Source organism: Panthera tigris, chromosome B3 (genome assembly GCF_018350195.1).
Source record: "Panthera tigris isolate Pti1 chromosome B3, P.tigris_Pti1_mat1.1, whole genome shotgun sequence".
Classification (NCBI taxonomy): domain Eukaryota; kingdom Metazoa; phylum Chordata; class Mammalia; order Carnivora; family Felidae; genus Panthera; species Panthera tigris.
Window position 1 is genome coordinate 30,153,099 of NC_056665.1, and position 15,056 is coordinate 30,168,154.

General features: G+C 35.3%; 1 protein-coding gene across 15 annotated transcripts in view; it reads right to left on the minus strand.

Annotated features, from left to right (window-relative positions):
• PEAK1 (pseudopodium enriched atypical kinase 1) overlaps positions 1-15,056 on the minus strand; it is a 369,695-nt gene that overhangs the window by 126,096 nt on the left and 228,543 nt on the right. Inside the window, exon 1 of one of the 15 annotated variants that reach the window (XM_042988342.1) lies at positions 237-1,347. The exons of the other annotated variants lie outside the window; for them this stretch is intronic. The gene's annotated coding sequence lies outside the window, so the exon portion shown is untranslated. Of the gene's footprint in view, positions 1-236; positions 1,348-15,056 lie in introns of those variants that run through there. 15 annotated transcript variants of the gene reach the window in all.

A 15,056-nucleotide genomic window follows, 5' to 3' on the forward strand; every position in this document is an offset into this window, starting at 1 on the left:
CAGGGGCACCTGGCTGGCTTAGTCAGTAGAGCATGTGACTCTTGATCTCGGGGTAGTGAGTTTGAGCCCCAGGTTGGGTGTGGAGATTACTCAAAATACATAAATAAGCAACCCATACTTAAGAAAACAAACTCATTATACAGATGAAGACACTGGGATGTAGAGAGGAAGAAGAACTGGATTAAACTATCACCTGTCTGTCCAAATTTGCAGCTCCTTCACAGTCTAGCACTAACCTTGAGAAAAATGGGTAGGTTTTGGGCAGGGCTGCATTGTGACTTCTGTGGAACCTGGACACTCTTGTCTATGTGGCTCTTCCTCCATAAAAAACCCAAAATTTACGTTCTGTGGCTGCTTTAGTATGAAGACAAATCTATTAATGCCATGTGTTAAAACATTTTGTTCAACTTAAGTTCACTTTTTTCTTCTGATTTTAAAAGACATTAAAATATTTTCATGGGCCCCTAAGAGTACCAAGGGCTCTGGGTACTCATGGATAAGATGACTCCGGTTTTAGGTCCTTCATTTGACAGTCAACACCAGCTTTATTTTCCTTTAGGTGCCTTGGTTCTGCCACAGGGGACTACACATGTGGCTTCTCTGTTACTCAGGATGTGCTGGCCCCTGAAAGCTCAGTCTTTTTTTTTCTTTTTTCTTTTTTTTTAATCAGGCTACTTCCGTGATTCTCATTCCAACAGCTTTTCAGCACCTAATCCTTCATTCTGAACCAGGCATGCCCTTAGAAAACCTGGAGTTATGAATAGAGATCAGGTACAAGCCTCTGGGAATGAAAACAACCTTTAGGGTCCCAAATTGCATTTAAAAGGAAATATTAGGCAGATCACTTCATTGGGATTTACAGTCTTTCACAATATGGCTAGTTATCACCTACAGAGATATCCTAACACTAAGAATATGTATGAGGGTTTTCTGAACTAGATATGAATCTGTTTTCAGTATATTCACAGTGTGAAAAGGCTGTATCATTCATAAGATGAACAAAAGTGTAACTGTATTGCAACCAGGGAAATTCAGTGACTACCTAATCTCCCAATATTTACCCATTTTAAGAAACCTGCCAATTAAAAATGGAATTTATCATTCTCATAGCACTCTGATTGGTTTTACTTTAATGTCTTCAAGAATGAGGCTCAGCTTAAGTCCTAGCCTATCCAGTAACTCAACATTTATCATTTCCCTTATAATCAGCAGTATTTGACTCCTATTTTTGTCACATCTATTATTTTTCTTTAGCTGTTTCTGATCTTTAATTCAACAAATATTATTTTGTGACTACTATATGCCAGGTATGACATGACATATGCAAAGATTAGTAAAATAAGACACTGCTCCTGAGGAGCTAAATTCAAGTGGGGGGGGGGGAATAATACAAAATATACTAATACTTGAAACAGGGCAAACAAACATACAAAACAACAACAACAAACCAGGGCAAACATACAGGTACAACTATAGGGTACTTATTGTATGAAGGAGGTATCTGGAAGATGTCACACAGGACATAGCATTTGAAATGAGTGTTAGGAAAGATTATTCAGAATTGAAAAAAAGGTGGAAGAGAAACAGCATAGCAAAGACAGAAACAGTAGTGTCAAATATATTTACAAAACAGCAAGAAGTATAATTTGGCTTAAAACATGCAGTACTAGTTAGTATTAAAAAGTGAAAAGCAAAATTAGGGGCAAAATATAAACAACAAAAAGGAATACTAATATCTGGAACCTCATTTTGTACTTTGTTTGTATTCCCTATAGCCCAGCCCTGTTGTTGGTCATACATATAATATCTGGTAATTGACTTAAGCTGTCAAAAAAAAGCATCAACAAAGTACGATAATCCTTAGGCATCTGTCCAAATGCATCTAATAATTATAGTAAACATATAATGACATAATGCACTTGGAAAAAAGTCCTCCCAAATTTCATTATTAAATAGTTGTAGTTAACAGAGAACAGATTGCAGTGGGGGGCGGAGGGGAGCAGAATCATTCTAACCCTACCTTTAATATAAATTTGGTAGTTCGAAAATTTCTAGGTGTGCCTGGGTGGTTCAGTTGGTTAAGCTTCTGACTCTTGATCTGGGCTCAGATCATGATCTCACAGTTCTCGGGGTTGAGCCACATGTCGAGCTCTGTGCTAACAGCATGTAGCCTGCTTGGGATTCTCTCTCCCTCTCTCTCTGCCCCTCCCCTGTTCTCTCTCTCTCTCTCTCTCTCTCTCTCTCTCTCTCTCAAAATAAATAAATAAACTTAAAAGTTCTAGTAGGTCCTACTAATCTCATGGCATTTCTTTCAGCGAAGCTCAGGAGTATGTGAAAAGCTACATACAAGTGGGTTGCAATATAAAAGGAATCTCTAGTGGTTTAGCAAACTCAGTTGACTTTTCATCAAGTCTTCCAACACAGGGGCAAATTTAATTTATTAAAGGAAAACTGTAAGGGCTTCCCAAACAAAGGGAAGCAGCTAAAATTAAAGACAAAGCTTTACTGAGAACAAGTTGCAATTGCATAATCAAACATAACTCAGGGAATTAAAGATGGCATCTTCAGTATGAGAAACTGTGCAAATTAAACTGAACTTCAGGATTTTCTTGCAGTAAAAATAACTTTTTAGGATACAATTTTTATTTTCAGATGTGGGCAAAATATTAGAATTAAAATACACCCATTGATGCAAAATGCCAGATATATATGGAACAGCTAAATATTCGAGCAATAGAATTACTTCACATGAAAAATTATAATGTATGCAGGTACAATGCAACAGCTACTCATTTAATGTTTTAAAAGCTTTGTAATAGAACAATTGTAATAGAACAACTGTTATACTCCTTTCCTCTCACCATCAATCTATTCACTAACAAGTTTTGAGGATCAATATCTTACACACTCATATAAATTCACTTTTTGAACAAGCACCTCTTCCCCTGTTTAAATAAATATACTGTGAAATTTTAACAAAAACAGCTATTTGCTCTAAGACTAGACTTACATTATGACCTAATGCTACTGCAAATGCTTCTTCAAGAGTGGTCCACAGCCTACATGAATCATATTTCACCCAGGATGCTTGTTTAAGATGCTCTCTCCTTACTCCAACAATTCTTAGATTTCACCAAGATATAAAAGCATTGCCCTTATCATTGTAATCAGTATTCTCACTTCCATCTTTACCCAGATTAAATTTCATGAACAATCCTGTTTTTCACTTTGCAAACAATCCTCTGTCCCTCCTTTCATCTCTCTAGTAGTAAAATACCAACTCAATCATCAACTTACTCTAAGCCTGATGACCTGGCCTTAGACTTGAGTGGGAAAATAGATCTAATCAGTTCAATCTTATCTCCTCGTCCCTCCCTGCATTCCTCCATTACCTTCTGGAACAAAACTCCTCAAAAAGTACCTTGACTATCTTCTCATCCATTTTCTCCTCAACTACTCCATTCAGGTTTTTGCTCCAACCACTTCACTGATACACTGCTTAAGGCCACCAAGGACTATAGTCGCCCAAGGCCACTGACCAAATTCTCTATTCTCTCCTTATCCAACCTTAAAATAGTTGACCACCCTTCCCTCTCCTTTCTGAAATATTTCCTTCTCTAGTTCCTGGGATACCTTACTCTTCTGGTTTTCTTCCTATCTCATTGGCCAGCTCCTTTTCAGCCTGTTTTGTTGGCTTCTTAGATACTACATCTCAATGTTCCAGTGACCAACAACATCCCTTAACACTTTTTTCCTCCTCTCCTTATCCATTCTTTTTCCCTAAGTGATTTTATTCAGTTCCAGGGCTTTGGATACCATCTAATCTAGATAGATGCTTATTATTCTCTAATTTTATCTCTAGTCCATAGCTCCCTTTTTAAACTCTAGTCTCTTTTATACAGTTGCCTTTTTAACATCTCCACTTGGATGTCTAAGAGCCATCTAACACTTAACAAGATCAACACAGAACTATTAACATCTAATGTCTCCACTTGCAAAGTCGACTAGTGTCAGTGAATAGTCTACCATCCACCCACTTGTTCAATCAAAACCAGCAGGTTTTTTTCCTCTCTGCCCTCTTCTCTAATCCAATCCATCTGTTTACCTCTTATTAGTCCCACCTCCAATATATATTTCAGATCTGACCAGGTTACACTGAGAATGAGTCCCTTTCAAGTGTCTGATGCCAGGTTCTGTGTTGGGTCAACTACACTTTCATGCCTCCTGTCCCTGCCTTCTCCTTGTCAAATCTACATTCACCAGCCTAGTTCAAAGTCTTCATTTGCTCACTTAAACAATTGCCTTAGCTATCTAACTAGTTTTCCTACCTCAAATCTCTCCTCTAAGCCACTCTATTAGTCACTGCTCAAAAACCTTTGGTGGATCCTCAATGTTCACAAAATAAAATGTCATTCCCTTGTTAGGGTATTCAAAACTCCTGATTTTCACTCACCTTATCTTTTCTAGTCACATCTCTCAGTGCGTTCCCTTCAATCACCCTCTAATCATGCAGGACTATTTAATCATTTTCTGGACATGACATGTATGGACCTACCTCTAACCTTTGGCTCATGTTATTCCTTCACCCTAGGAACACTCATAGAGTACAGTACTCCTGCACTGGCATTAGGAGACTCAGGTAAAAGTTCCAATCCTGCCATGTGTCTGTCCTCTTCGAGTTCTATTCCTCATAGGTAAAATCAGGACAAAGTGCCAGCCTCAGGATTAAATAAGGATGTAGTCAATAAAGATTAAGAATGTATTTCACAGTTCTTATGAATTCTAAAGGGTACACAAATCTTGCCAAATTCATCTAGATAATAGCTCTACAATTTTACAACCCCACAGTTACTAAGATCTATTTCTGCACATACTTAATACCACTGGATATATCAACTTTAAAATTCTCTGCCAGGGGCAGCTGTGTGGCCCAGCTGGTTAAGCATCCAACTCTTGGTTTTGGCTCAGGTCATGATCTTGAGGTTGCATGAGTTTAACCTCCCTCCCCTCCCCTCACCCAGTTGGATTCTGCCCTGGCAACATGGAGTCTGCTTGGGGTTCTCGGTCTCCCTCTCCCTCTGCCTCTCCCTTGCATTGTCTCTGTCTCTCTCAAAATAAATAAACTTAAAAAAAGTTTTTTTAACCTCTGCCAATCTGGTAGATTAAAACAATTTTACTGTCTTTAGAATTAGTATTTGATAAAATACTAATTAGTATTTGATGAAATATTCTTACTGATAAGAATAAACACATCTCAGAATATTTATTGGCCATTTTCTTTTCTTTGAATTACCTGCTCATACTCTTTGTCCATTTTTCCACTTCCTCCTCCCTTTTTCTTACTATGAATATAAATAATTGCTCTATTTTATGTATGCAAATATTTTTTAAGTCTGGCACTTATTCATTTAATTTGTTCAAAATATCTTTTGTCATAAAGAAGTTTTTCATTTTGATATATCTAAACTCATCAAAACTTTCGTCTTTAATGGCTTTTAAGTTTGCAAATGTTTCTTATATTTAGATTTTTATTATATTTAGAATTTATTTTGTGAATGATGTTAAAGATTTAATATTTTTTTCTAAATGCATATCCTTTATTGAATAGTCCATCCTTTAAATATTGATTTAAAATACATTTACTGTACACTTAGATTGGGAGACATACATGATACATGGGTCTATTTCAGAATCTATTATTGATCTAGCTGTCTTTCCTTATACCAGAACCATGTTGCTGCATGTTATTGAAAGCTTATTACGGGCATTACTGAGATAAATGCACAGTTTTCTCCTCTAATAAAATTAAGAAAGTAAATGATGCAAGTAGATTTTTTAATGCTGAACCACCCTTGCATTCCTGGGATAAATTCTACATAAGTAATACATTGGTAAATTCAATTTGCCAGTATTTTATTTATGATTTTTAAGTCTTGTCTCCAGAAGAGAGATAGGTCTACAAGTGGTGTTTTTTGTTTTTTGTTTTTTTGATGTCCCTCTTTGGTTTGGGTTACATTTAGCATCATAAAATCTGTTGGATAGGGCCTTATCTTTTTTAATAAAGCATGCAAGTTTACCCAAGATTTCCTTAAAGGTTTCTTAGAACTCACCTGTAAAACTTGGGCCATATCTTTAAATTTCTTTTCAATTTATTTCCATAATAATTAGTTAATTAAAAGGTTTTTACCTCTTCTTGTGGCAATTTGAGTAAATCACGTATTTCTGAAAATTACCCATTGAATCTAGGCTTTCATATTTTATTAGAATAAACTTATATAGAGAGCTCTTATACAGATCTGTGTCTGTAGTGACGCTTTCTTTTTAATTTCTAATATTGATCAGTATTCTTTTGTTTTCTCTTTCAGACTTGCCTAGATTTACCTATTTTATAGGGTGTTTTTTTTTTAATCATTCAACACTGCTATTAGATTTCTGCTTTCATCCTTATTGATTTGGACCTTTGTTTTCTTTGATTTTTATCATTCTTTTAAAAAAAATCTTTAACTCAATTGTTCATTTATTTTATTTAAGCAAGTAACTTAATTTTTATAAAATGAAACATGCTTCTATAAAAAATTTAAGTAATATATCCAAGTACAAAGTAGTAAGCAACAAACTAACATCCCATTAGCCAGAAGGAAAAAGTGTTAACATGAGTTGATATCATTCCAATTATCTCTCTAAGCACAAACAGAGATGAATGGATAACTCCACATCTCTCAATTTACCTTTTTCCTTCTCAATTCTCTGTCCTTCCTTTTAAACTGTTAACTTCAAAAGGCTCTAACATTTTCTTTTTAAAATGAATGCAGTGCCATTCTGCATGTCTCTGAAGATATTATATTAATTCTAAAGTTCTTTTTTGCTTTCCCTATTAACTCTGGTTCCTTAGGTCCTTCCCTTTGTACAGTTTGGTACCTTCCTTCGTATATTAGTTTTCTTTGAATATTTTGTGATTTTGGGTATGGGCTCATCTTTTGTTTAGCAACATTTTTTCTTTTATTTTCTTTTTTTAGGAAAGGGACAAAATTTTCCACCAGGTAGTAAACATGGGTAACTAGTATTTGGGGGCTCCCTATCTTTTCTAGATATTGACAACATTGGGGCACTGCTATGGTTTTTAAAGCAACCACAATGCCTGGTTTTGCATCATACATACCAAAAGAAGAATGAAGGTGAAGAGAGGTAGATTCATATGTCTGCTTGTCCAGCAGGGTACATATAAAGCAGCTCTATAGTCATATATTTTATTGTATTATGTTCCTGTTTGTGGTTCACATTATGGTTCTCACCCACACTGCAATCCCATTTTTTAAGGATTCTTCATAATTTCTGGCCAGTTTTACTCTTTTTGTTTCCTTTCACAGTTGTGTTCAATTGATACTGTACATTTTTGGAAGGGGAAGGAAGGATTATTTTTAAAACTGTGAAGTAGCAAAGGGAAGCTTCAGCATGTTCTCAGTATACCACCTACCACTGAGGTTTCAAATAGATATGTTTTAGAGAGATAAATGGGCAACATTGCACACACTTTTAAAAGAAAACATGTTCTTTACTATGCTCTCCGTTCTACTGGTATAGTCTTATAATAGTAAGCACAGGATACTACTCAGTGGTTTCTAACCCTAGATGCACATTATAAACCCGGGAGAGCTGCTCCAATATTAAAGTCTAATCCCAGAAATTCCACTTTAATTGGATGGAGTGACAACCACTGGTATAGTGGAAAAACTACAGGTTTTAGGATCAACAAATTTGAGTTCAAATCACCACTTACTCTGCTCTGTGACTTTAGGCAAGAAATAATTTTTTGAGACTTTGTTTCATCTGTAAATTGGGTTTACAAGATGGTAGTGAGGATTAGAGATAATGTAAGAAGAGAGACTGGCACCATGCAAGGCAAATAACAAATGCTTAATAAAGGCTGGCTCTCCTAAAGCCACTTCTAAGTAAAGTAGGCAAAAATCACACCACTTAAAAACATATCAAGGAAAACAAGACATCCCTTCATATACTAAAATCTGACAATGACTAAATTTAATTCCAGATGTCACAGAACTTCATAGGAGACAGGCCAGATATTCCAATCTGAAAGAGATTATGGAATTTACAGTGTTCCTGTCACATTTTATTACCCCCTGGGCTCTTTTATCATCCTTACTTCAATGCATTTCTTTTCCAAAGACAACTCTCAAGGCTATTACAAGATTTCTGAGCCATTCTCCAATTCTGCATTTCAATATCTGAGAGTAAAAATGCTAATAATGGCAACCTCGTTCTTTATTTGTTTGTACTAGTTCAAATGTTTTGTGAGAAATGGATGAGCACTTTGAAATTGCAGGAAATGAGTAGAACAACTAGAAAGCTGTGTGGGATCCAGGAATGAAAGCAACTGTAGTGTGTCTGATGCATAAAATAATCCAACCTTAATTACATCCAGGTGGAGACAGCTCCATTTTCAGGGATGCTTAGATGATGGGCCAAACACAATGATACCCATTTGCTGACAAGGAAATGTGCATATCTTTACCATTTGTATCATCCAGAAGCACAAGTATGCACTCAGCATAACATAACTTCTTCATAATATTCAACTGACTTCTTTAAGAAGTTTTAACCCATGCGTAAATACAGTTATAATTATTTATCTTCAACAATAAAGAAAATTTATTTTCTCCTGGGTCTTTAAAATATTTAAATGTTCAAAAATTCTTAATGCTCATATACATTATATGATAGTTCTTAATTTTTCAAACCTTTACTATAAAAGTAGACCCACAGCAGGACTAACAGCTAAGGCACCTAAACTAAACATTAAGGGGGCCTGATTTCTGCTGTAAACAATACACATTTACACAGTAAATTATCTGCCAATGATTTTTAACATAAAAGACCCCCTCAAAAACAAATCCTATGGCCAAAAGCACATGGAAAAGTATTCAATGTCATTAGTCATCAGTGAAAAGCAAGTTAAAATTCCCATAAAATACCACCACTTACTGACTAAAATGGGTAAAATGATACATTGCAACAATACCAAATACTGGCAATGATGTGGAGTAACTGGATTTATAATACCTAAAAGTGAGAGTAAAAAGCACAATAAAGGACATGTATGCAAAACCTATAGCTAATATTATCTTCAAAGGTGTAAGACTGAAACCTTCCCCCTAAGATCAAGAACAAGACAAGGATTACCATTTTCACTACTTCTTTCTATTCAATACTGTCCTGGAAGTTCTAGCCAGGGCAATTGGGCAAGGAAGAAAAAAAAAAAAAAAAAAAAAAACCTCAAACTGAAAAAGGGGGAAGTAAAATTATCTTTACTTATAGATCACATGATCTTATTAACAGAAAATTCTAAAGAAAATACAAACACCTTTGGAGCTAATAAACAAATTTAGCCAAGTTACATGATACAAGATCAACACATAAAAATCAATTGTGTTTTTATATACTGAACATGAACATGGAAACGAATTAAGAAAACAATTCCATTTACAATAGCATCAAAAAAATTTACAAATAAGTTTATCCAAGGAAGTGAAAAACTATAAAACATTAATGAAATGAAAAGAAACCTAAATAAATTTTTAAAAATCCCACATTCATGGATTGAAAAACTTAATATTGTAAAAATGGCAATATCCCCCAATTCATCTAGTGATTCAAGGCAATCCATATCAGAACCTCAATTGCCCTTTATGTAGAAATTGACAAGCTGATTGCACAAATCACATGGAATTGGGGCAGCTGGGTGGTTTAGTTGGTTAAGTGTCTGCCTTTGGCTCAAGTCATGATCTCAAGGCACATGAGTTTGAGCCCCACATTGGGCTCTCTGCTGTCAGCATGGAGCCTGCTTGGGATCCTCTGTCGGCCCCCCCACCCCCGTCCCTGCCCCTCCCCCTCCCTGCTCCCCTGCTCACATGCATGTGCTCTCTCTTTCAAAAAATAAATAAACATTAAAAAAATTCATATGGAATTGGAAGGGACCCTGAATAACCAAGAAAATCCTGAAAAAGAAAAAAAAATTGGAAAACTCACACTTCCCAAATTTGAAAATTATTATAAAGCTACAGTAATCAAAATAACATGGTACTAGCACAAGGACAGACAAATGGAATAGAACTGGAAGTCCAGAAATAAACCCATACATCTATGGTTAAATGAGTTTTGACAAGGGTGCTAAGACCATTCAGTGGGGTAAAAAATAATCTCTTCAACAAATAGTGCTGGTACAATTAATATAGACATGTAAAAGAATGAAGTTGGACTCCCTACTTCACTTCATATACAAAAATTAACTCAAAATTGATCAATGACCTAAATGTTGGCACTAAACCTATAAAAATTTTAGAAGATAACATGGGGGGAAACTTCAGTATTTTGGATTTGGCAATGAATGCTTAGATATAACAGCAAAAGCACAAGCAATGAATGAAAATATAGACATATTAGGCTCTTTCAAAATTAAAAACTTTTAGGGTACCTGGGTGGCTCAGTCAGTTTAAGAGACCAACTTGTCCCTCCTGTTCTCTCTCTCTCTCAAAGTAAGTAAAATAACTTCAAAAAAAGTTAAAACCTTTTGTGCATCAAAAGACGCTACTAAGAATGTAAAAAGACAACCTACAGAATGAGAGAAAATACTTGTATATCACATATCTGATAAAACACTTTTATCTAGGAGATATAAATAACTCACAACTCAACAACAAAAGACAAAGAACCCAATTAAAAATGTGCAAAGGACTTGAGTTTATTTCCCCCCCAAAAAAAGATAAAAAATGGCCAACAAGCAAACAAAAAGGTGCTCAACATCATTGGTCATAAGTAAAATGCAGATCAAGACCACAATGAGATAAAACATTAATCCACTAGGATGACCATAACCATCAAAATGAAAGATAACAAGAATTTGTAAGGATGCAGATCTCATACACTGCTGGTGAGACTATAACATGGTACAGCTCCTGTGGAAAACACTGTAGCAGTTCCTCAAGCTTTTAAACATGGAACTGCCACAAAGTCTAGCAATGCTACTGCTAGGTGTATGCGCAAAGGAACTGAAAAGAGGAACTCAAACAGATACGTGTAAGTAAATGTTCATAGCAGCATTATTCCCAACAGCCAAAAGGTGGTGGAGGCAACCCAGTGTCACTGACAGATGAATGGATAAACAAAATGTACCATACATACATGATGGACTACTATTCAGCTGTAAAAATGAAATCTCAGTACATGCTACAACATGAATGAAACTTGAAAACATTATTCTAATAAAAGAAGCCATATACAACCAGTCACATATTGTATGATTCCATTCATATTAAATACTGAGAATAGGTAAAACCATACAAATAGAAAACTGACTAGGGGTTGATAGGAGATGGGGGAAAGTAAGTTAGAGGATAACTGCTTAATGGATAAGGGATTTCCTTTGGGGGTGATGAAAATGTTTTGGAACTTGATAGAGGTGGACATTGCACAACATTGTGTATGTATTAAATGCCATTAAATTGTGACTTTAAAATGATTATTTTTGTTATGTCCATTTTTTACCTCAATAAAAATAAATAAGAAAAATTTCTGGTACTTCTTATAAATAAAATCATTAAAAGTATTCTGGGTCTTGTCCAAACTTTTACTTTTACAAAAAGTAAAAAAGATTAAGAAATTATAAGAAGCAAATGATTATAGTTCCATTATAAAAAAAAATTACTTTTTATTTCACTTAGGAAAATATAAGAAAAAAATACCCTGGGGAATAAACCACCAGTAACCATATAAATATTGTTATATTTAATTTTCCATAGAATTGCTCTTATAGGGGCGCCTGGGTGGCTCAGTCGGTTGAACGCCGACTTCGGCTCAGGTCACGATCTCGCGGTCGGTGAGTTCAAGCCCCGCATTGGGCCCCTGTGCTGACAGCTCAGAGCCCGGAGCCTGTTTCAATTCTGTGTCTCCCTCTCTCTGACCTCTGTCTCATTCATGCTCTGTCTCTCTCTGTCTCAAAAATAAATAAACGTTAAAAAAAAAAAATTTAAAAAAAGAATTGCTCTTATAGATCTTTTGGTTGGATATAGGAATTTTTCTTGGCTCTAAAACTTCACTCTAGTAATAGTAAAAGAATGAAGAACAAGAGAAGAGATAGACTCAGATGACAAATGTCAATGAACTTTTAGAAGCTGGAAAGAAGGTAAATGGATTCAAGTCTTTGCTCAAATGTCCCCTTATCAATGAGTCCTATATTTACTAACCTATTTAAAATTTCAACACCAGTCTACCACTTCCAATCCTACTATCATACTATATTTTTGCCCACAGGAGATTATCACCTACTAATGGGTAATGCGACTTAATTATTAGGTTTATTGTTGATGTTTGTTTCCCCCTGCCAGAACATATGCTCCATAAAAGCAAGCAGTTTTGTCTGTTTTGTTCATTAAGGAACCCTCAGTGCCTACAACTGTGCTTAGCACCCTGTGAGTACCAAATAAATATTCATTGAGAGAATAATGTAAATTAACAGATCAGAGAAAACTGAAGCTAAGCACCTGAGGGGGGGGGGTGTGGGGGAGAGGGAAAAGCCAATCAGAATCCTGTCAGAATCTGCGGGCAAGGGCATGTTGTAGAAATGTAAATAAGAGATTGGTCCAATGTATTAATAATAGAGACTCATAATATTCAAAATACCCAGGGTATCCAAAATACTTGGTAAGTGAAGAACCCCATGGGAAAAAACAATCAACAGATGACAATTACAAGATGACAAAAATGGTGGAAATATCTGACAAAGACATTAAAGTGGATATTAAGAAAATACTTGATCATGTAAGGGTAAAAGCTCTTGAATCAAAAGGAAAGCTAGAAAGTCACAACAAAGAAACAGAAGGTATAATCAATGGGCAATTTTAGAACTGAAAAATACATTTTATTTATTTTATTATATTTTATTTTAATTCCAGTATAGTTAACATACAGTGTTATACTACCTTCAGGTGTACAATATAGTGACTCAACAATTCCATATATCACCCAGTGTTCATCACCACAAGTGCACTCCTTAATCCCAATTGCCTATTTCACCCATTGACCCCTTTTGTAACCATCAGTTTGTTTTCTATAGTTAAGAGTCTGTTTCCTCAGGTCCTTTGTTTTGTTTCTTCAATTCTGTATTTCAGTTAAATCATATGGTATTTGGTATTTGTCTTTCTCTGGCTTATTTTGCTTAGCATTATATTCTCTAGCTCCATCCATGTGGTTGCAAAAGGCAAGATTTTACTCTTTGTTATGGCTGAATAATATTCCACTGTGTATATGTGCATATGTATGTATATATGTGTGTGTGTGTGTGTGTGTGTGTGTGTGTGTGTGTGTGTGTATACATACATATATATCACATCTTCTTTACCCATTCATCAGTTAATGGACACTTGGGCTGCTTCCATAATTTGCCTATTGTAAATAATGCTGCTTTAAACATCAGAGTGCATGTATCTCTTTGAATTAGTGTTTTTGTATTTTTTTGGGTAAATGCCCAGTAGTATGATTACCAGATCATAGGGTAGCTCTATTTTTAACTTTCTGAGGAAACTCCACACTGTTTTCCACAGTGGCTGCACCAGTTTGCATTCCCACCAACAGTGCAAGAGGGTTCCTTTTACTCCACATCCTTGCCAATACACGCTGTTTATTGTGTTGTTGATTTTAGCCATTCTGATGGGTGTGAGGTGATATAAGATTGTAGTTTTCATTTGCATATCCCTGATGATGAGTAATTTTGAGCATCTTTTCATGTGTTTGCTGACCATCTGGATGTCTTCTTTGGAGAAATGTCCGTTCATTCCTTCTACCCATTTTTAAATTGGGTTGTTTTTTGGGTGTTGATATGTAGAAGTTCTTCATATATGTTGGATACTAACACTTTATAGGATATGTCATTTGCCAATACTTTCTCCCATCAGTAGGTTGCCTTTCAGTTTTGTTGTTTCCTTCATTGTGCAGAAGTTTTTATTTTGATGTAGTCCCAATACTTTATTTTTGTTTTTGTTTCCCTTGCCTCAGGAGACAGATCTAGAAAAATGTTGCTATGGCCAATGTCAGAGGAATTACTGCCTGTGCTCTCTTCTAGGAATATTACGGTTTCAGGTCTCACATTTAGGTTTTTAATCCATTTGAATTTATTTTTGTGTATGGTTAAAGAAACTGGTTCAGTTTCATTCTTTTGCATGTACCTGTCCACCAACATTTGTTGAAGAGACTGTCTTTTTACCATTGGATATTCTTTCCTGCTTTGTCAACAATTAATTGACTATATAATTGTGGATTTATTTCAGAGCTTTCTATTCTGTTCCACTGATCTATGTGTCTATTTTTGTGCCAGTACCATACTGTTTTGATTACTAAATCTTTGTAATGTAACTTAAAGTCTGAAATTTTGGTAACTTCAAGTTTGCTTTTATTTTTCAAAATTGTTTTGGCAATTTGGGGTCTTTTGCAGTTCCATACAAATTTTAGGATTTTTTTTGTCGTAGTTCTGTGAAAAATATTCCTAGTATTTTGACAGGGATTGCATTAAATGTGTAGATTGCTTTGCGTAGTATAGACATTTTAACAATTTTCTTCTTTCCACCTATGAGCATGGAATGTCTCTTTGTGTCATCTTCAATTTCTTTCATCACTGTTTTATACTTTTCAGAGTACAGGTCTGTCACCTCTTTGGTTAGATTTATTCATAGGTGTTGTATTATTTTTGGTGCAATTGCAAATGGGATCGTTTTCTTGATTTCTCTTTCTGCTGCTTCACTGTTAGTGTATAGAAATGCAGATTTCTGCACATTAATTTTGTATCCTGAAACCATACTGAATTCATTTATCAGTTACAATGTTTGTTTGCCTTTAGTGTTTTCTATATATAGCATCATATCATCTGCAAAGAATGAAAGTTTTACTTCTTCGTTATCAATTCAGATGCCTTTTACTTCTTTTTGTTGCCTAATTGTGGCTGGGACTTCCAGACTATGTTGAATAGAAGTGGTGAGAGGGGACATCCTTGT